General features: G+C 39.5%; 1 non-coding gene across 1 annotated transcript; it reads right to left on the bottom strand.

Moving 5' to 3' along the window:
- Positions 1-1,418: 1,418 nt before the first annotated feature.
- Positions 1,419-1,533, bottom strand: LOC142443960 (U5 spliceosomal RNA). Its single transcript, XR_012783657.1, has one exon. It is a non-coding gene; the product is annotated as a U5 spliceosomal RNA (small nuclear RNA).
- Between the last annotated feature and the right edge of the window lie 21,678 nt (positions 1,534-23,211).

Raw genomic sequence — 23,211 nt, 5'->3', positions numbered from 1 at the left:
GAGGTTCCAAACCACCAGTCACTCTGAGGCAGAAAGATGAGGCTTCTACTCCTGTTAAGAGTTACAATCTTGGAAATCCAAAGAGGCGGTTCTACCCTGTCATATAGGGTGACTGTGAGTCAGAATTGTCTCGATGGCAATGAGGTTTTGTGGTTTTTTTGCAGCTGACAAATAATTGATTTACAGAACTGAAATTCTGGTGTCCTTTAAATTAAAATTCTGGGGAAAAACAAAGAATTTTGCCTCTCTGGTTCCCATTAAGAATTTGTCCTCGATACAGGGGATTTTTAGGTCTTCGGCTATGTATTAAGCTCCAAGAAGTAGAAATGGAAATATAATAACTTTGATTACTATCTAAATTCTTTTGGGAGAAAAAAATCTCAGGCTAACTCAATCTTTCTTCATTATTGAGTCACATAATTAACATATTTTAAGACTGTTAGATAAATTCTTTGAATATATTTATACTATGATTAAACCTAACTGCACACATTGGAAATTTCAAAGAACATGGTTCTGAGCAATATGCACTAATCTGGAAAATGGAGATGAAATTAAAGCTACTGAGCATGTTATCTACTTGGATCCATCCTCAACACCATAGAAGCAGCAGTCAAAAAATTTAAGCAATGCATGGCATTATGTAAATCTGATACAAAAGACTTATTTAAAGTGTTTTAAAACAAATACATCACTTGAATGACTAAGGTGCAACAAATCGAAGCCATGGTATTTTAAATTACTTCATTATGTGTGTGGAAGTTGGACAATGGAAAAGGATAATATGAGTAGAAGAAAACTTGACACATTTAAATTATGATGTTATCAAAGATGACTGAATATACGACAAACTTTCAGAATAAACAAATCTCTTTTGGAATAAACAAAGCTAAATTTCTCTCTAGAATCAAACCTTATTTTCCTCTAGTATTGTCAGTGCAGCACTGGACTTCTTCCATCAGGACTATCGGTTCTTGAAACTGTACATTTTATATATGTGAATGTCAACTAGTACTTTTGAATACCGTGATGCTCTGTGTTCCATTTTCTTTAATGGTTCCTGTCCTATGGAGTTGCGATGGGTTGGCATGAAGTCCACGGCAGTTAGTTTGGTTTGGTTTGATTAGTATCATTCAATATTTTGTACATAGAATTCTTTCATATTGCAACTTGAGACCTAAAATTTTTCTTCATAAATATTCAGCATGCTCTTCCCTTTTGGTTTTCTAGTTCCAGGTCTTTGTACATTTAGATTATCATATTTATCTTCATAAGCTGCCCTGCTAAATTTTTCCATTTGGCATTTTGATTTCATCATTTCTTCCATGGATTTAGCTACTTTATGTTCAAGAGCAAGTTTCGGAGTCTCTTCTGACTTCTGTTTTGGTCTTTTCTTTATCTTCTGGGTTTTTTTTTTCAGTCCTACAGAGTAGGACTTCAAAAAATTAGTTACAAACTCTTACTTGTTCCTCTCCACGGAAATCTTTAGTAAAAGGTGAAAGATTTATACGATTTGAAGAGAAACCAGAGCATATCTTCTGTTTTTTTTAAATGTCCTTTTACTTTCTTCATGTATGATGTTTATAATTCCATCCCACAACTCATCTAGTAAATAGGTCACTAGAATTCAGTGCATCAAAAAAGTTATAGACATAGACTCTAACTTAAGGTGGGACATAGGTTAAGTCTGCTACACAAAAACTCTTTAAGAGTATTGAAAAGCAAGGGTGTTATTTTGAAGACTAAGGTATGTCTGACTCAAACCATGGTATTTTCAATTGCCTCATATACATGTGAAAGTTGAACATTGACTAAAGATGACTGAAAAAGAATCAATGTATTTGAATTGTGGTGCTGGAGATGAATATTGAATGTACCATGCATTGCTAAAAGGATGAACTAATTTGTCTTGGAAGAAGTACAGCCAGAGTGTTCCTTAGAGGCAAGGATGATAAGACTCCATCTTCCCTACTTCAGACAATTTTCAAGAGAACCTTCCCTGGAGAAGGACATAATATTTGATAAAGTGGACAATCAGATGTGTTATGTCATTGGGATCACTCTCTTGAATTTTGTTATATGTTTTTCTACTTTTCAGTATATGAAACGTAGGATTGATGAACCTATAGGTACAGCAAATAGAATAAGGGCTTCTGGGGGTGGACATTGGTTGGAAGGGGCTGGGGTTAGTCTAGGTTGACTAAAGAATCAAATCCAGAGAGACAACTGAATATTGAAAAAACGTCCCAGCCCACTCCAGATCAAGTCCATAAGTCCAATATTAGCCCATATGTCCGATACAAATCTATAAGGTCCTCTTCAGAGGCATGAAATGCATGAAATGAAACTGAACACAGGAAGATCACAGGCCAATGGGTTAAAAAATCTTGTGGATCCAGTGGTGGTGCAAGCATCTCAGCACTGGTAGGGGTCTCCACGTGCCTCTTCCAGCTCTGGGCACTAGCATAGCTTCATGTGTTTTATCTACCAGGGAGACAGCCTGTGTCCCACTTCATGTGAAGTATTGATCTTAGCGCCTCCAAATGCAGTCATCAAGCTGCCACCTGATTGACAGCTAAACCCCACCCCTTCACTCTTAATCCTCTCAAATTGATAACAGATGATGTAACTATCACAGACCACTCCTTGTCAATTTGACACTTTCACACAACTCGTTAGCCATATATAATTTTCAAACAAACAATAATAACAGGATAAAATTAAAATGCATAAATTCAATATGTGCCACCCTCATTTAAACAAAACTTTCTATAAGTGAAAAAAACAAAAATATTATATGCCTAAAAGCTGTAGTTCAGTGACATCTACACCTTAATCCCACAATCCTATGAATATATTCCCCCACCTATGAAAGTGTGTAAGCCAACTACTTCATGCCTTTATCTTCCCCCATTTGGGGTATCCAATTTCTATACTTCCCGAGGCAATCATAATCTTGATGAAGATTCTTGAAGAATCTTCATTACAGTTGGAACCTTGGGAAATCTGCATCCAAAAGCAAAGTCAAATCAGGACAGGCTATCCATAAAGCCTGCAGCAATATGCATCAGTTCACAGACTTAAATATCTTCTCTTCATCTGATCTGGTTCTGGTCAATTCAATGAGGGCTGCCTCACTTAGCTTCACCAGGGTTTTCATAGGTGGCCTTGCCTTTAGACCATGGCCCCCTTATAATCCTACCCACCTTGGAGCAGGTCATGAACTTCAAACAAATCAACCTGCTCTCATCTCCTACTCTAGTCCCTGTAAACCAGGTCCACAGGCATCAGAGGCCTGACTCAACCATCTTTATTGCTGCATTTCTCCAACTTCCACTCAACAAGTGGATCCAGGTAGTCACCTAGGGAGCATTTCAGCCTGCCCACAAACTTCCTTTAACATTCAGTCCTAGAGAGAAGTTTTCTTTATGGTTCCAGATTCTCTCCAGCTTCTGACAAAAACCACAAGTTCCTGATTCAAAAGGCCAAAATTCCTTTTTCTTTTTCCTTCTATAATCTGTCCATAGGCAAGTCTCTTGGAATGCAAACATCCTGAGTACTCCAAAGCATTGAGTGGAGTTTATCTTTTCAGAGTCTTCTTTGCAGGTGTGTCCTAAACCCACTTGAAGATCAAATTTTAATGGCTCGAGGCAAGTGGGCTTTCAAGCTCTCTATTTTTGTACTTCCCAATAATCATCTTTAACAATAATTATGTCAACATTAATAAGCAGACTAATCAGTATAAACAAATAGAATCAGATACTGATCTCAATTTTTAAGAGTCAAGTTCAATCCATATTAAGTTTATTTTAATTCTTTATCTAAACTATTCTATTGATACAAAATATGGGATTAGGCCTCTGACGGCATCAAGCCAGAACCAGGCTTTCTGTCAATCATTTTGACCTTCTGTCAGCCGCTTTCTCAGCAGCTCTGATAAATTTAAATGGCGATTTCACCCCATGAGCTCAAAATATACATCAATCACATTCATTTTCACCATTTTACGTAGGAATAACCAAAGACTACCACCAAACAAAATAATGAAAACTTTAAGCTCCCATAGTCTTTCCAGAAAACAACCTAGTATCTGACCTCTGGCTAGCCAAAGAAGAAAAACTACCATGAGGGAGAGAGCAAACAAATATCTGCTCTCCATCTTCATGATTTGTTTTTTTAGTACCCCAATTCCAAGGTACCATCATGTGTTAGTCCATGTAGACTATAGGAACATGTACAGGTAGACTTTCATATGTGTATAAAAAGAGCTTTATATACAAGATCAATTGAATATTGAAAACATTTCAGCCCAGTCTAGATCAAGTCCATAAGTTCCATATTAGCCTATATATCTGATACCAATCTATAAGGTCATCTTCAGACTCATGAAACACATAAAATGATGTTGAATGCAGGAAGAACAAAGGCCAGTGGGTGGAAAGTCTTGTGGATCCAGTGGCAGTACAGACATCTCATCACTGGCAGGAGTCTCTATGTGGCTACTCCAGCTCAGGACAGTAGCACAGCTCCACGTGGCTTGTACTCTGCAATGTCTCCCAGGGTGTGAACTAGTGTCCTGCCTCCTGAGAGCTATTTATCTCCTTAGTGCCTCCAAATGAGGTCATTATGCTGCCACCTGAATGAGAGGCTAAACTCTACCCCTTCACTCTTAAGTCTCAAATTGACAATAGATTATGTAACTACCATAGGAGCCAATGACAAGGAGTCCAGAAAGGCAAAGAATGTAAACTGTTTGTAGTAGCAATTGTACAATACTGCTTGATGCGATTGAACCATGGTGTGATATATGAATTAACACCACTCCTGCAAAATAAGATTCATGAAATGGAAAATGACAACTTGCAATCATACACCAAATTCAGACCTTAACACCCTTCCCCTAGACAATAGCCAGCCACAGCTTCATTCCTTGCCTCTTTGAATGCAACCTGGAACCTAGCATCTTGCATAACGCCATTCTTCAGCTTGCAGTGAGAGTTCTCTTTCTGCCGTGCAAATATGATCATATCACTTTCCTTCTCAAAAGCTTTATGATTTTCCTAATCATTATAAATATTGTTTGCGGTATGTTAGAATTTATTCATGAGCCTGCATGCCATAACTCATCTGTAGAATTTTCTCAACTCCAGTAGTAGCCTCCTTAGTGGAAGTACTACAGTCTCTTGCCTCCATATTTTAGTTTTCACCTTTTCGTAAGTCTTAAAAATTCTTTCTAGTTTTTCACCCAGTACATTCTGCTTCTTTTCCAAGTCCCATTTTTTTTACAATCATCTTCTTATATCAGCTTTCTTTCATCTCCAAAGTTGATCCAAAGTTTTACATCAGGATGAACGTGTATCACAGCAGTTAGCACATTAGATTAAATATGTCTGCATTATAATCTCCCTCTTGAGTTGCTGAAATTTTATGGGGTTGATGACATAATCATTTTTATATTCTTGGCTCCCGACCTCATGCAAGGCATGTACTAAGCACAAAATAAAGACTCTGTGACATTGACTGAGAAGTCCTGTCAAAATGAGCTTTGGAGGATGTGCTCAACACTTATGCTAACAGTCAGTGACTCCGTTATTACAAGAAGGTTGTCCATTTCTCTGTTATAAGCACCTACATGGTGCCAGATGAAAGAACAAATAAATATTAGGAAAAATACAAGCAGAATATGCCCTGAATATGAGGCTGGTAAGACGTGAAGTCCTTTACTTTGGACACAGCATCAGGAAAGAGAAATGGCTAGAGATGGTCATCATGCTTGGTAAGTGAAGGGTTAGTAACAGCGAGGGGATATCTCAGTGAGATGGATTGTCACAACAGCCCCAGCGGTGGATCCAAACACATCAAAGATCATAATGATGGCATCCGGGATCAGTCAATGCTTCATTCTGTTATACACAAGGTCCCCATGAGTCAGAACCACCTCGAGAGCTAATGATAATAATCACATGATATGCTGCAGTGCATCATTCCTACCACATCAGGTGTATAAATCCCCAAGAGCTCACCATTATTCTTGGATGTTGAGGTCACTATTTAGTCACCAAAGACTTGGGTGTTAGGACTTGAAACACAATCACAGAACAGATGTCAAATTCGCAGAGAGGTTAGCAGCCAATTTCTTAAAGCAACATGATACAATAATTCTATTCCAAAAGTGGGGCAGCTTACCTAGACCTATTTCCTGGGTCATGAAGTTGGAATGGATTTGGATACCGAGACACTTCTGGGACTTCCCATAGCACTTTTCTAAGAGCTCTGTTCCTTCATCTACTGACCTTAACATGTTGTGGGGCTTAGCCCTACACAGTATGAACTTTTAAATATGCATGATTCTCATTATTTTCCTACATCTCCTGCAGTGCTTTTAGGGTTCTGTCCCTCTCATATAGGCTTTGCAATACCGAATGCTCCCTTTGTCGCCTAGTGGTACTTGATAGCTCCTCTGTTGTTTGTAGGTCTAGGACTAACCCATTTCTATCCAGTCAATTCTGACTCAGGTCAGCTCTGTAAAACAGAATAAACACACAGTGCTCTGGCTGCCAGGCACCAAGCTTTCCAGCCACCCAGCATACCCCAAATGGCCTGGTGATCCTCTGTCATATGTGCTCAGAGCAGTGGAGCTGTGTGCTAAGCTGAAAGACAAAGCCGGGCCTTTGACCCCCAAAGGCCTGCCCATCCACAGTTCCTCTAGCCAGGAACAGAACATGCCCATAACCACCTCCCTGAGCTACACACTGCAATTCCTGGGCTAGCACTTTCCGTCAGCCTGCGGCCTGCACAGCTGTGAATGGACCCCTGAAGGAGCTGGAGAGTTACTAGAGTGTGGCACAGGCTGACCTCAGAGCATGAAAGTTGAGAGGACCATCCAACCTGCTCTCCAAATAACAGATTCTCGATAGGCTAGAGTGAGAGGGAAACCCCTAACCCTATAAAAAATCTTTGCTGAACTAGTATGGGAAGAACAACACTCATGGAGCACAAATAAGAGACTTCCGCATAAAACAATTCCACCCAGACGTCAACAAATAGAAAACTACCCCCAAGATAGCATTGGCTCAAAGGTGGACAGAAGGCAAGAATGAAGCACACTCAAACACACATGCAGAACACAATTATAAGAAATGGAGGAAGGAAAACAGCCAACACAAAAGCTACAAGATGACATCACAGATAGATGTAATAACACCCAACACAAAAGATACAAGATGACATCACAGAGCCCACCGATGGATGTAATAACACAATATCAATGGATTGAACTTGGCCATTAATGACAAAGACCAGCAGACTGGCTTAGAAAACACATCCTGATGATCTGCTGCCTACAGAAGACACTTCTCAAAATTACAGACAAAAATAGGCTGAGAATCAAAGGCTGGAGAAAAATATATGAAGAAAATGGCAATTCAAAAAAAGCATGGGTTGTGATCCTAATCACAGACAAAATTTATCTCAAGGTACAAGCCATAAGAAGAAATAAGGAGGGGCACTATATCATGTTCTAGGGAATAGTAGACCAAGACTCAGTGAGCATAATAAATTCATTTGCACCCAATGAGAGACCCACAAAATTTGACAATCAAATGCTCCAAAAGATGAAAAAAGAAATCATAGGTTCAATAATAAATGATGACTTTAATACATTGCTCTCCAAGTAAGGTAGAACACAGGGAAATAAGCTTAACAAGGAGGCTACAAACCTAAACTCTACAATTAGAAAAATTATCCTGATAAATAATTTCAGAGCTCTCCACCCAAATTTAAAACAAAACAAAATACATTCTTCTCAAGTCTATATGGCACATACTTGAAGATAGACCACATGCTGGGACACTTCGACCACTATGCCATAAAACTAGGAAATCAACAAAAGGATGATTAAGAAAACAAGGGCAAACAATTGGAGGATGAATAACTATGTATTGCAAAAGGAGTTGGTATTAGCCCAGATCAGACATGAAATTAGGAAGTTTCTACAAGCCAATGAGGAGAACACAATATACCTAAATCTTTGGGACACAGCAAAGGCAGTTATCAGAGGAAGTTTGATAGCAATATATTCACACATGAAAAAGGAAGAGAGACTTATGATTGATGTGGTGGCACAAAACTTAAGCAGTTAGAGCAGAGCCAACAAGACAATCCTATTAATAGCAGAAGAAAAGAAATAATAAAATCCAGGGATGAGATATGTGAGAGGAAAACAAGAAAACAATGGAAGAAATAAATGCAGCTAAAAGTTGGTTCTTTCAAAGGATGAACAGAATTGACAGACTGCTGACAAACCTGACCAAAGAAAGGAAGGAACAAATTTCTATAGCCATATGAGGGATGAAACAGAACATTACAACAGAGATGATAATTAAATTAAAAGCCTAATTACACCATAGTACTAAGGCCTGTATTCCAATGAATTCAATAACTTGGAATACATACACAAATACATGGAAAAACAATCCCTCCCTAGATTGTCCCAAATGGACATCAACCAACAAAAAATCCCCTGGGCCAAATGGCTTCACAGGCGAAATCTACTAAGCCTCTGGGGAAGAAGTGACACCAATCCTACACAAAGTCTTCCAGAGCATAGAAAAAGACGCACCCCCTAAATGTTTTCTATGAAGCTAGTATAACTCTGATACCTAAAGTGGTTAAGGATTCCACAAGAATTGAAAACTATAGACCAACATTACTTATGAAAATCAATGCAAAAATCCTTAACAAAATCCTGGTCAATAGAATACAAATATTTATAAAATAGATAATTCACCCTGACCAAATGGGATTCATTCCAGGGATACAGCAATGGTTCAACATACAAAAGATCATTAGTATTATTTGCCACATTGACAAGAAAAATTATAAGAGCCACATGATATTATTGATAGATATGGGAAAAGAATTTGACAATATCCCACACCCATTCCTGTTAATGACACATGAGAAGATAGGAATGGAAGGAAGGAAACTTCCTCAATATAATACAAGTTATATATGAAAAACCAACAGCCAATGGAGAAAAGACAAAAACAATCCCATCCCACTGAAAAAGGGGACCAGACAAGGATAGTCCTTGTCCCTAAAATTATTTGACAATGCACTGTAGATTCTACTTAACAATATAAGGCAAAGGAAAGACATCAGACATCTTCGTCTGGGGAAGGAAGAGGTGAAACTATCGTTATTCACAGATGGAAAATCCCAAAGGTTCCACAAGGGGAGTGCCAGAAGTGAGAGAGGAATATGGCAGAATGGCAGGATACAACATCAACAAAAAGAAGTCTATTGAACTACTATATCATCAGATAAGACCACAGAAGAGGGCCTCCAAAAGGTAGTACCCATCATAATACCCTAGCACAAATTGAAATATCTAGGGATATACCTGACCAAAACCCCGAAATTTTTGTAGGAGGAAAGCTACAGAACACTGTTACAAGAAACCAAGTGTGACCTCCAAAAATGGAAGAATATCTAAAGCTCATGGATCAGAAGACTCAATAAAGATGTCAGTTCTGCCTAAGCGTTATATAAATTTAATGCTACTCTGAAAAAAATACCATCATCTTTCTTCAAAGAATTGGAAACACTGATTACCAACTTCATACGAAAAGGGAAGTAGCCCAGAATCAGCAGAGAACTCCTCAAGAAGCTGGACAATGTTGGAAGGCTTGCTTTACCTGACTTTAGCACCTATTATATAGCCACAGTGGTCAAAACAGCGTGGTACTGGTATAATGACAGATACTCAGAACAATGGATAAGAACTGAAAACACAGAAATAAAATCATCAGCACACAGACAATTAATCTTTCATAAGGGCTCCAATAATATCAGATGGAAAGCGGATTCCCTTGTGGTAGTTATATAATCTGTTTTCAATTTGAGAGGGTTAAGAGTGAAGGGGTAGAGGTTAGCCTGTCAATCATCTCAGCTTACTGACATCATTTGGAGGTACTAAGGAGATAAATAGCTCACTAGAGGTGGACACATGCTCACTTCCTGTGAGACATTACCGACAATGAGCCTGATGGGGCTACACTGATGCAGCCAGAGCCCCTGAACTGGAGGACCCACACGGAGACCCATGTCAGCATTGAAATGCTTACACTGCTACTGGATCCACAAGACTTTCCACCCACTGGCCTGTGATGCTCCTGCATTCGGTGTCACTGCATGTGTTTCATGAGTCTGAGGAGGACTTTATAAATTGGTATTGGACATAAGGGCTAAGATTGGACTTACGGACTTGATCTAGACTAGGCTGGGATGTTTTCTCAATATTCAATTTCTCCTGTATATAAAACTCTCTATTATTCAAATATGAGTGTCTATGAATTTGTTTCTCTAGTCTACCCAGACTAACACATCCCTTTTCAATAAATGTTGCTGGAAAAAATGTATATCTACCTGTAGAAAAATGAAGCAAGACCCTCATCTCATTCCATGCACAAGAATAAACTCCAGGTGGATCACAAACCTTGAGGTAAAATCCCAAATTATTAGGGCCATTAATGAGGGAATTGGGCTAAATCTGAGCACGTTGGCAAAGGGAATACCTAGGCTATCACAAATAGAGAAGGCCAAGATCACAGAGGAAGCACATTGATGAGTGGGATATGGTGAAGATGAAACACCTCTGTACATTGACAGAATTTGTCAAGAGAGTATTTAGAGAGCCCACAGATTGGGAAAACATCTTGAGCAATGACACATCAGACAAAGACCTTATTACTAAAATCTACAATCCATGCTAGTTTACAATAAGGTGGAAACCCCCCCCCCAAACTAATAACCCATGGAGGAGGTGAGCAAATGACCTGAACAGACGTTTCACAAGGGCAGAAATCCGAATGGCCAATAAACATATGAGAAAATGTTCCCGATTATTAGCCAAAAGAGAAATGCAAAGTAAAACAACAATGACATATCACCTAATACTCTCAAATATATCACAATTCAAAAAAATCAAAAGGAAACAAGTTTTGGAGGGACTGCGGTGAGATAGGAACCCTCGTCCCCTGCTGGTAGACCTGTAGGTATGTACTGCCATTATAGAAACCTATTTGGCAAAATCTAAAACAGATGGAAATAAAGCTAGAATACAACTGAGTATCCCCCTACTGGGAATATGCCCAGAAGAGGCAAGAAACAAACCACAGCCAGACATCTGTGCTCCAATGTTCATCATGGCACAGTTTACAATCACATGGAGTTAGAAACAACCTAAATTTCCACCCATGGATGAATGGATTGAAAAAAACTGTGGTACATATATACATACATCACTAAAAAACAATGATGAATGCATGAAGAACATCACCACATGGGAAGAATTGGAGGAAATTATGTTCAACAAAGTAAGCCAAGCACAAAAGGACAAGTAAAGTACAACATGAGTCCACCGAGGTAAGCTTAAAAAGCAAAAGGGACATAAGGGAAAAGCTACTATATGCATCCATTCCTGGAGCAAGGTCTATGCACCATGGCAGGAGTCAGACCCAATCCAGGGATACATATGGCAGCCAACTAAAAAGGAGGGGAAAAGAAAGAAAGATATTTTTGAAAGAACGTGGGTACCGTGGAACAGGTTATTGTTCCACTCATGGGGAGGGCAATGTTCATATGTCCACAGGAGAGTGAGAGAGGAACCAGACCTCAACCTGGTGCACCAAAATGTGAATGCAACATACCGGCATGAAGCAGCAAAGCAATAGAGAGGTCTCCAGCTATGTGGACCCCTTCTCTAGAGGACAACACTGAAGCTAGAGCTTAGGGAGAGGGGCATGTCTGCTCAGAACACTCAGGAACAAACTAAGAGGGAAGGAGAGAGAAAGAGAATGGAATACATCCTGGCCCACCAAGCCTTGAGGATAATATTCCTGCTCAGAGCAGCCAATGTACAGAGAGGACCATAGAACCATACCTCATTGATCCAAAACCCTCCGGGGGACAAAAGTGAAGACACAATATAGGAATTATATACCTGCGAGAAACACAAAGGTTGGGAAACAGAGCATCAAGGGAAGCAAAGGAATGAAGTCCCTGAGGAATCAAAAAAAAAAAAAAAAAAAGACTTTGGGGACAGGGAATGGCACCTCATCAGACTCAACCAGAAATCACTCATAAATTCAATAAAAGACCTGAAACTATTTATAGGCTTTTGTTGTTATTTTTGTGTTTGTTATTGTTTTTGCATGTCTATCTAGATAAGATAGGCTGGATAAACAATCCCAAGGAGAAAACAATGGGACTGATAATGGGGGGACACGGGAGAGGGGGAGGTGGGGTAAGCCAAAAGCCCAGGGACAAGGGAACAACAAGTGATGTAAAATTGATGTTGTGCAGGGTGTAGGATGCCTGGTGTGGCTTAATCAAGGGCAATGCAGCTGAGAGGAATTACCAAAATCTAAATGAAGACTGAACATGATAGTGGGACAAGAGGAAAGTAAAAGGAAATAGAGGAAAGATCTAGGAGGCAAAGAACATTTATAGAGGTATAAATAGAGGTAGGAACATATGTAAATATATTTTTATATAATGATAGGGAAATAGATCTATATACATATATTTATATGGTAAGTATTAAGGTAGCAGACATGCATTGGACCTCTACTCACGTACTCCCTCAATGCAGGATCATTTGTTCTAATAACCTGGCATTCTATGATGCTCACCTTCCCGACATGATCGTTGAAGACAAAATGGGGGCATAAGCAAATGTAGTGAAGAAAGCTGATGGTGCCCAGCTATCAAAAGATATAGCATCTGGTTTTAAAGGCTTGAAGATAAACAAGCAACCATCTTCCTGAGACACAACCAAGCCCACATGGAAGAAGCACATCAGCCTGTGTGATCTTGGGGTGTCTATGATGGCATCAGGTATCAGGCATCAAAAATGCAGAACAATCATATCAATGTGAACTAGGTCAAGGGCCAAGTGCAGACTGAAAGCTCATTTGTGGAAAATTGGACATCCCCCCATAGAAGGGTCACAAAGAAGGGACAAGCCAGTCAGGGTGCAATATAGCACTGACGAAACATGCAACTTTCCTTTAGTTCTTTAATGCTTCCATCCCCTTATCATGACCCCAATTCTACCTTATAAATCCAGCCAGACCAGAGCATGTACACTGGTACAGATAAGCGTTTTCAACACAGAGAATCCAGGACAGGACCCAACCCCCCTCCCCCAAGGACCAATTATGAGAGTAGCGATACCAGAGGACTAGGGGGAAGGTGGGGAGAGAAAGGGGGAATCAATCACAATGATTGACATATAACCACCACCCACAGGGAGACGAACAATGGAAAAGTGGGTGAAGGGCGACAGTGGTCGGTGCAAGACATGAAAATAATAATAATTTATAAATTATTAAGGGTTCATGAGGGAGGAAGGGCAGGGAAGAAGGAAAAAATGAGTAGTTGATACCAAGGGTTCAAGTAAAAAGAAAACATTTGAAAATGATGATGGCAGCATATGTACAAATGTACTTGACACATAGATGGATGTATGGATTGTTATAAGAGCTGTAAGAGTACCCAGTAAAATGATAAAATAAAAAGACAGAGTGAATCCGCCCCATAGGATTTCCATGATTATAAATCTTTACAAAACAGACTGCCACATTTTTCTCCTGGAAAGAAGCTGGGTATGAATCACTGAACTTTTGGTTAGCATGTTTAACCACTGTACTACTATTGCCCAAGGAAATAAAGTTGGATATTTTTATTTCCACAAAAGTCACCAGACTGAATCAGTAGCTTGTTTGTCTGTTACATTTTGTACATATTAATGCATACTCTAAGAAGACAATGTTCTCTAAGTAGCCCAGATATGTTCATCCACTTTCCAAGAGGATAGAACAAGCATATGGCTGGATGTGTTGAGATCATGGGTTGACTATCTGGTTGCTCTCCTGATCTATCTGGACTACCTTTCTTGATTCCTCTACATCACACTGTATACAAAGCTTTCATTCTCCAGGTTCATTAGGAGCATTTGCAGCTCATGGACTCTGCTTCCTTGCCAGGCAGAGCTTCTTCACTCTCACTGCTGTCAATTCTTATACATAGTGACACTGTAGGTCCTATAGGATCCTGTTGCTGTGGGTTTTGAATACTGTGAATCTTACAGGAATAGAAAGCGTCATCTTTATCCCACAGAGCAGCTGATGGGCTTGAACTGTTAACCTCATGGTTAGTCACCCAATGTGTAACTTACCAGATCACCAGGGCTCCCAGTTATGATACGGAACTAATGTCTACTTGTACAAGATAGTTTTTGGAAAGCAGGAGTAAAATGTCTTTTAAAAACACTGAGATTCTCCCAGTATCGCCCCTCACACCCTTGGTCCTGAAGCTATCATCCACCCTGGATTCCTTGTGCCTCCAGCTCCTATATGCACCAGTGTACAGCCTCTGCTCTATCCAGTCTTGCAAGGTAGAATTCGGACCATGGTAGTTGGGGGGAAGAAGCATCCAGGATCTAGGGGAAAGCTGTATTCTTCATTGGTGCTACATCGTCCCCTGACTGACTCATCTCCTCCCCTAAACCCCTCTGTGAGGGGATCTCCAGTGGCTGACAAATGGGCTTTGGGTCTCCACTCTGCACTTCCCCCTTCATTCACTATGGTATATATATATATATATATATATATATATATATATATATATATATATATATATATATATATATATATATATATATATATATATATATATATGATGCCTTATACCTGGTCCCTTTGGCACCTCGTGATCGCACAGGCTGGTGTGCTTCTTCCATGTGGGCTTTGTTGCTTCTGAGCTAGATGGCCGCTTGTTCACCTTCAAGCCTTTAAGACCCCAGACACTATCTCTTTCGATAGCCGGGCACCATCAGCTTTCTTCTCCACATTTGCTTATGCACCCGTTTGTCTTCGGCGATCGTATCATGGAGGTGTGCAGTCAATGATATGATTTTTTGTTCTTTGATGCCTGATAACAGATCTCTTTGGGACCACGTGATCACACAGGCTGGTGTGCTTCTTCCATGTGGGCTTTGTTGCTTCTGAGCTAGATGGCCGCTTGTTCATCTTCAAGCCTTTAAGAGTAGAGTAGAGGGTGAGTGGGTTGGAAAGGGGGAACTGATTACAAGGATCTACATGTGACCTCCTCCCTGGGAGACGGACAGCAGAGAAGGAGGTGAAGGGAGACTCCGGATAGGGAAAGATATGACAAAATAACAATCTATAAATTATCAAGGGCTTATGAAGGAGGGGGAGCAGGGAGGGAGGGGAAAAAAAAGAGGACCTGATGTAAAGGACTTAAGTGGAGAGCAAATGCTTTGAAAATGATTAGGGCAAAGAATGTACAGATGTACTTTATACAATTGATGCATGTATATGTGTGGATTATGATAAGAGTTATATAAGCCCCTAATAAAATGTTAAAAAAAAAACCAAAAAAACAACAACACTGAGATTGTGAGATTACGTTGAGTTGCCAAAGAGAGCAGAGAGTGATTGATGTGTAGTCAGACCAGAAAGGAACCAGTGGCCCAATTTAAAGTCCAAGTTTGCTTTTCTCTACCACCGAACCATATTTTCTCTGCAGAAATGCTAGCAAATTGTAGTAATTTCTCCTTCTTGCTTTCAGACTCTTCATCCAACACACTGAAAGCTCCATTGACAATGAGGGTCTTGCCTTTTTGGGTGTCAGGATTGTCCCCAGAGTCCAGACACTCTGGAGGAAGTTTCTTCAGATGCATAATTCAGCACGGAGGTGTTCTCCAAAATACTTAATTATAGTTATAAAATAGCTTCTTTGTTTATAAGCACCATCAACAAACCCCAGGAAGTAGGCCTGTTACACAAAAGGTATTAATTCTCACAAAAAATGTTATAAGTTATCTGTGCTTTATTTGATACCTACTTCACAGATGAAGAAACTAAGACTTATATACATTTATGTAACTTCCCAGATCACACAGTCAATTATTAATAAACGTCAGAAAGTCAACCAAGTGCAAAGACTCCAAAGATATTAATCACTGTGTTTAGTAGCCTCCCACGTAGGACAGATGTCTGCAACTTCTCTCTGCAGAGGGCTTTACAAAAATACAGCTCTCATATAAGACAACTTGCATTGACAGCAAACAGGACAATAACAATCCCTTACATTAGTATTTGTATTCACACTATAGGGTCATTATGAGCTGGAATGACTCAATGTCAATGGGCATGTATATTAGTACTGAATTCTCTCCTTCACAAAGCATTTCCTTCTATTGTTTTGTTTGCCCAAAACTTGAGGCTTCAATCTTTTGTGAGATTTTCCTTCTAGGATTTGACTTGTGTTTTAAGAGAAAATGAAGCTGAATTTTATTGGAACATCATGTCTCAGTGGACCAGACAATTCGTTTTTAAAAGCAAAAATAACACGCAATCAGATATATTGCAGTACTAGCCAATTAGGCCTTCTGTTTTGTTTGTTTAAATTTTACATGGTCCTTATTTTTCTCTGAGAAGGTTTAGAATGCAATCTATGTTGCTCACTGTCACACATCTTAATTGAAAGATCTCTTCCTTATATTTTGTTCCTAAGAATTAATGTTTGTATTTAATATTATACTGTCATTATCTTGTTTCCTCTACACTGAAAGGAGTTGTCTGTTATTTGCAGGTGTAGCGGGCCAGCTGGAAACACATGGAAACACAATTCCCTATCCCCATCCCCCTTCCCAGTGATCACTGGTTATTACACATAATTACATGGAAGCATGTATTAGACTTTATTATAATGCATGACAGTGTGCTTTAAGTAAATTAGAAATTTGCATATCAATTTGGGAAAAAAAAAAACCAACCCCAGTGAATGCCATTCAGGGCCTTTCATTTACAACCAGAGGATTTCTAGGTTTGGGGAATTGCTTCTTGTCTCAGTTTGGTAATCTGAGTCTAAAATTTGAAAGCATAATGAAACCAGGGGGTGGAGGGAGGAGGGGCCTGCATTCTGTGCTGGTTTTTCTTCTTTTCTCTTAGTAACCAGCTGGGCAAATGATTCCTTAGTAACCAGGCAGGTCACCCATTGGCTACCTGGGACATTTAGCATTTATCTTGTACTGTGGTAGTGTCTTGGAGCAAGCAAATTGCTGATGGTTGCAAGACCTGTACAGTCAAGAGAAATCTGGATAACCTAGAGCAAACACAGTCAAGTTCCCTGGAGCATCAAGAAATAACAAGTCACAACGAGCCCCATAATGAACCGCATCCTCTCATTGTCTTCCAACTCTGGACTGCCACTAAGAAAGACTTAGTCCAGGTCAGAAAATTGCTGGGTGACTTCTAACTCATGGACAAAAACATGGGAGATGTCATCTCAAAGCAGGGAAGAGGGGATAATCTTGTTTCTTCCTAATGAGCTTGAGCTTGATGGTGTAAGTGTTAAATCACATCTGACAAATATATGTGCTTCAGCGCATTAAGATGATTTGTTGAACTATGGTTTTGCCTTTGGAGAGCACCGGTGGCTAGCAGAAGTTGCAAAGGTCCACAATAAAGTCTTAGAGATTCCTCTAGTCAAGGGTTTCTTTCTGTTCCCTAGCATTGTGTGTTCAGGTATACATCAAGAAATTCAAATACGAGGACAGTTACCGTTTAATAAAACGGTGTCCATTCTGATTCACAGTGACCCTGTAGGACAGGGCAAAACTGCCTCTGTGGGTTTCTGAGACTGTAACTCTTTACAGAAAGGCTCATCTTTTTCTCAGTTGAAAACTGTTAACCTACTGGCAAGGAGCCCAGTGAGTAGCTATGAAGTCCCCTTAGTGAGTATTTGGGATAGTTAAGGCTAACTTGGCTAGTCCAGGATTGTCATTGGTTTTGCAAGTGTTTTTTGCTAGCTACCGTCCAGTTGTTGCTGACCTTATACACTACCGAAGGAAACACTGCCCAGTCCTGCTCCTTCCTCACAACGGTTCTTATATTTGAGCCCATCATTGTAGTCATTGTGTCAGTTCACCTCCTTGAGGGTCAGCTACGTTTACCCTCACCCCCTCCTTTACTTTTTCAGGGACAAGTCTCACCTGATAACATGTCCAAAGTACATAAGCTCACCACTCACTTCTAAGGAATTTTCTGACTCTATTTCTTACAAGACAGATCTGTTTATTCATTTGGTAACCTGTGGGATCCTCAATATTATTCACCAACATCATAATTCAAATGCAGCCATCAATTCTTCTGCACTCATCCTAATTCCTCATGCATATGAGCCAAATGAAAACACCATGACTTGGGTCAAGCACACCTTATTCCTCAAAATGACATCCTTGCTTTCCAAAATGTTAAAGGGGTCTTATGCTGTAGATTTGGGTTAGCAGATAAAAACCAGCAAGCCTCGTGATGAGATCTCCTCAGAGTGTGACCATCTTCCAATATAAGTGCACGCTGTAGAAAAACTTGCTTGCGTTTTGCTGGGTAAGGATTCCACATCTGTCTTGTCAACTTCCTGTATGTTGAACTTGAGCCCGCAGCCTGCCTTATTGCAGAGTGATCCTGGGAGTTATCAGCAGTCTTTCATTTCACAAGGAAATCTTCGATTGATTTGCCTTTGTAGCCAGAAGTCTGTCTTCTGACTTGCAAATCTTGGATTCATCAATCCTCGCAGCCACTCACGTAAAGAAAAGCCAACAGCCCTACTTCTTGCCACAGACTTAGAACTTGCCCACTTTCATAATGATGTGAGGCATTTACTTGATATGAAACTATCAGAAAATATAGATACATAAGTTTCATGAGTTTTGCTTCTCTAGAGAACACAGCTTATGGTATTATGATTTAAATTTGGGAGTTTTTGGAAAATATTACTTATAAAATTTATGCAAAATTAGAAGTGAACATAGGCAATATAAAACTTATGTAAGGACACTGGAGGTGTAGATTAATTTTTAAGAAATATTATTTTAATCTAGTAATAGGAAGTAACTCCTGGAAATCTGCTTCTCCAATTCAGCCACTGAAAACCTTAGGATTATAATGGGTCTTCTTGTCCACAAATCAAAGGGCTCAAACAAGATCAATGATTAGATCTATTCTGAATGGGATTGCCATGATTCAAGACAGAGTAACAGAACCTAGCAAGAATAACAATATTAATTATAAGTATATAGTTCCTTCCATTAAAAAATATAATCAAATAGCCAAATAGTTTTACAAAGAAAACGTGTACCCAAAGAGAGAAATTCAAATGGTGTCAGCTTTAAGGCCAATGAATTTCTACTTGTGGCCAGAAAAGAAACTGCTGCTACTAGCTAAAAAAAAAAAAATAATAATAATAAAAATCATTTATCTTTGACTGTTTTTTGACATAAAAATGGCAATATTATATAGCTCAACTAATAAATCTAACAAGTTAATTATCTTTATTGCTCCAGCAGCATAGAGAGTCAGTATTTATTTGGGGTTTAGTTTGTTTACATTTTTCTTCATGTCACCTTATTCTTTATTGGGGATATTAACTCTTTACCAGAACGATGTCTATTTGTGTTTAATTGATTGTGCAGAAGCAGTAAACTATGTGGATCATAACAAATTATGAATAATACTGAGAATAAATGGGAATTCCAGAACACCTGACAGTATTCGTGTAGACCTTGTACATAGATCAAGAGATGGTCATGTGAACAAAGCAAGGGACTACTGTGTAGCTTGAAATCAGCAAAGATGTGAGGTGCACGATGTCCTTCGCAGGCTACATCAGAAGGATTAAATTTGGAAAACCCACTAAGCAAACTGAACTTTACTGTGGCAGTTACATTTTATTTCAATTGACATTTAGGTCTGTATGAAGTTCAACCTGTCAGTCTGGTCACAGCCTGATAACACCTCCTGGGAGATGTGGCATTGTTATAAGAGAGATTCTGGGGTTCTCTCCTCTCTTTCTCTGCCCAAAGTTTCTTGCTTTCTGGGTCTCCGTGCCTTACATGTGGGCCTGGCCCTGAGAGCTGTTAGCATGCTGCCACGTCTCCACCTACCTTGGATCCATGAGACTTTGCACCCATCAGTCTGGGTCTGTGATCATCCTGCATCCTGGTTATCTTTGTGTGTCATTCAGTTGCACGTACATGAGTCTGTAGAGGGCTCAGGCTAGCAGTGGACCCATGGGTTTAAGTTGGACTAGGTTGATATGCCTTCTTGATATATGTATGTTTTAAATAGAGAGAACATAATATAATTGTCAATAATCTTTTTTCTCTAGACAACCCAGAAAAATACAACCTTTGAGTCCTCCTCATTTTCAATAAGCCAGGTCGTGTCATCTGCCTATCCCAGGGTGCTAATAAGCCTTCCTCAAATATTGATGTCTCATCCATCACATAACCTGGATTCTCTCATTATTTGCTCAGTTTGCAGATTGAAAAGTATGGTGAGAGGATTCAACCCTGACACATACTTTTCTTAATTTTCAACCAAGCCCATTCCCATTCAGTTTGCACAGTTTCTTCTTGATTAAAGTACAAATTCTACGTGAACACAATTAAGTGTTCTGGAATTCCCATTCTTCTCATGGCCATCCATATTTTTTAAATGATTCACGCAGACAAATGCCTTTACAAATCTAAAGAGATAGCAACTATGTTATTAATTTCTTAGGGTTATAGCAGGGAAGGTTGTGGGGGGAGGGGCAATTGGGAGCTAATAATAATGAGTGAAAGAGAGAAGGAAATGTTCTAGAATTGATTGTGGTTGGTGATTACTGAGCATTGAATATTATGATATGTGAATTGTGTGTCAATTGTTTTTTAAATCAGGAAAAGTATGCATCAGTATTGTATTCTCACATTCTCCCTGTATGTTGAGCAAATCATCAGAGCAGCTGGATTATATAAAAAGAACACAGAATCAGGATTAGAGGAAGGCTTGTTAACTACTTGCTATATGCAGATTATTCCGCCTTGCTTGCTGAAAAAGAGGTGGACTTGAAGCACTTACTGATTCAGATAAAATATTGCATCCTTGGTATGGTTTACTCCTCAGCATAGAGAAAACAAAAATCCTCACAACTGGATCAATAAGTAATTTCATGATAAACATAAGATTCAAAATTGTAAAGTATTTCATGCTACTTGGATTCACAAGCTATGCTCATGCAGCAGGGGTGAAGAAATCAAATGGTACTTTGCATTTGGAAAATTAACTGTACAATGTGAAAATTTGACATTGAATAAGTCATACTGCAGAAGAATTGATGTTGGAAATATTGAAAGTAGCATGGGTAGCCAAAAGAGCTGTCCTGGAAGAAGTACAGCCAGAGTGCTTTGTAGAGTGAGGATGGCCAGACTTTATCTCATGTATTTTGGGCATGTTATCAGGAAAGACCAGTCCCTACAAATAGATATCATGCTTGGTAAAGTAGAAGTTCAGCGAAAAAATAGGAAAAAAAAAAAAAAAGGAAGACACTCAAGGACATGGATTGACACAATGGCTACAACAATAGGCTCAAACATAAGAATAGCTATGAAGATGAAGTCATGTGACTTTTTTTAAATTTTTGTACACAAGGTCACTATGAGTCTGAACCCACGGAATAGCACCTAATAAATATTGGGCAAACCACGGACTGCTAACTTCCAGGTTTGTGATTAAACCCACTAGCTTTCTCACAGGAGAAAGATGAGACTGTGTGTTCTTGTAAATATTCATAGCCTTAGTAACTCTACATAGGGTAGCTTTAAGCAGGAATTGATTCAATGGAAATCAGGATAAAAATTACAATATGCCCTATAACATGTTCATAGTGTGTGAGTCACTGTACCCAAAAGAATTAGTCAACATAGCACATACTTGGTGTGTTAGATCAGGTTGACTAGCGAAACAAATCCAGAGACATTCAGATATGTGTGAGAAAGAGCTTTACATCAAGATGCTTTATATATCAGGAAAGCATCTCAGCCTAGTCCAACTCAAGTCCATAAGTTGGATACCAGTCAATAAGTCCCTCTTCAGATTCATACAGTCACAAACAATGATGCAGAGTGCAGGGAGATCACAGGCCTGTGGGTGGAAAGTTGTGAGGATCCAATGACGGTGGCTCTGGCAGACATTATCAGGGTCAGCCAGCAAGAAGGTGAAGGCAGAGAGAGATGGGGAGGTTCAGGATCCTCCTGATGAGAAGGCCACAAGGAGTGATCTTCAGACTGTGACCCGATTTAAAAGCTGATCTACACTTTTATACATCAAATTGACATGAAATTATGTAACTACTACACTTGCTCATAAATTATATTTTGAAATGGTTGAATATTGAACAGTTCTTTTTCGTAAATTGACTCTGAATTTTTTCCCCATTTTCCCTGGATGCTTCCTGCATTATTGAATATTTTGCCCATCTCTCTTGAATCCACAAACGTGGACGTATTTTAATATGCCTGTGGAAGTTGAACATTGAATAAAGAACACCAAAGAAGAATGGAGGCATTTGAATTATGGTGCTTGTGAAGAATAGCGAATGCACCAAGGATGGCCAAAAGAACACGTAGATCTGTCTTGGAAGAAGCGCGGGCAGAGTGTTCCTTGCTGTAAGTGTGGTGAGATTTCATTTCACATTTTTTTAGATTAGCTCTCAGGAACGACCAGTGCCCAGAAAAAGGAATACTACTTGGAAAAGTAGAGGAGTAGGGATAAAGAGGGAGGCTGCAGACAAGAGGGACTGACACAGGGGCTGCAACAATGGGTGTTGCCGTGATGCTGAATGCTGTACCCCTGGTATTTGAAATGCCAGCAGGGCCACCCAAAGTGAACAGACTTCAGTGGAACTTCCAGACTATGTAGAAAGTCTTAGCTGCCCACCTCAGAGGAAATAGCCACTGAAATCATATGCATCGCTTCAAAACATCGTCAGATACTGAAGTTCAGTGAATGGAAAGAGAACATTTTCAATCCTAGATAGTGGCAGAGATGGACCTCCCAGGGTCAATAGCACTCAACATATGACTGAGGAGGAGAGGCTTTTTAAAGTGGAGTCAACCATGGTGACGTGAGTGGGGTAGAGTCTGTGGGAATGGAGTCTTTGGTTATTCATTTGCTAATAGGGCGTGACTCCAGGAAAGAAGGAAAAGCTCCAAAAATCTGCCAATGATTGGAACTTGTATGAATCCAGGAACATTGGAAATTAACTGGTATTGGCCCTTTTGAATCAGAAAGTCATATG

The sequence above is a fragment of the Tenrec ecaudatus genome, chromosome 3 (genome assembly GCF_050624435.1).
Source record: "Tenrec ecaudatus isolate mTenEca1 chromosome 3, mTenEca1.hap1, whole genome shotgun sequence".
Classification (NCBI taxonomy): Eukaryota; Metazoa; Chordata; class Mammalia; order Afrosoricida; family Tenrecidae; genus Tenrec; species Tenrec ecaudatus.
This window is presented reverse-complemented; position numbering and strand designations above follow the sequence as displayed.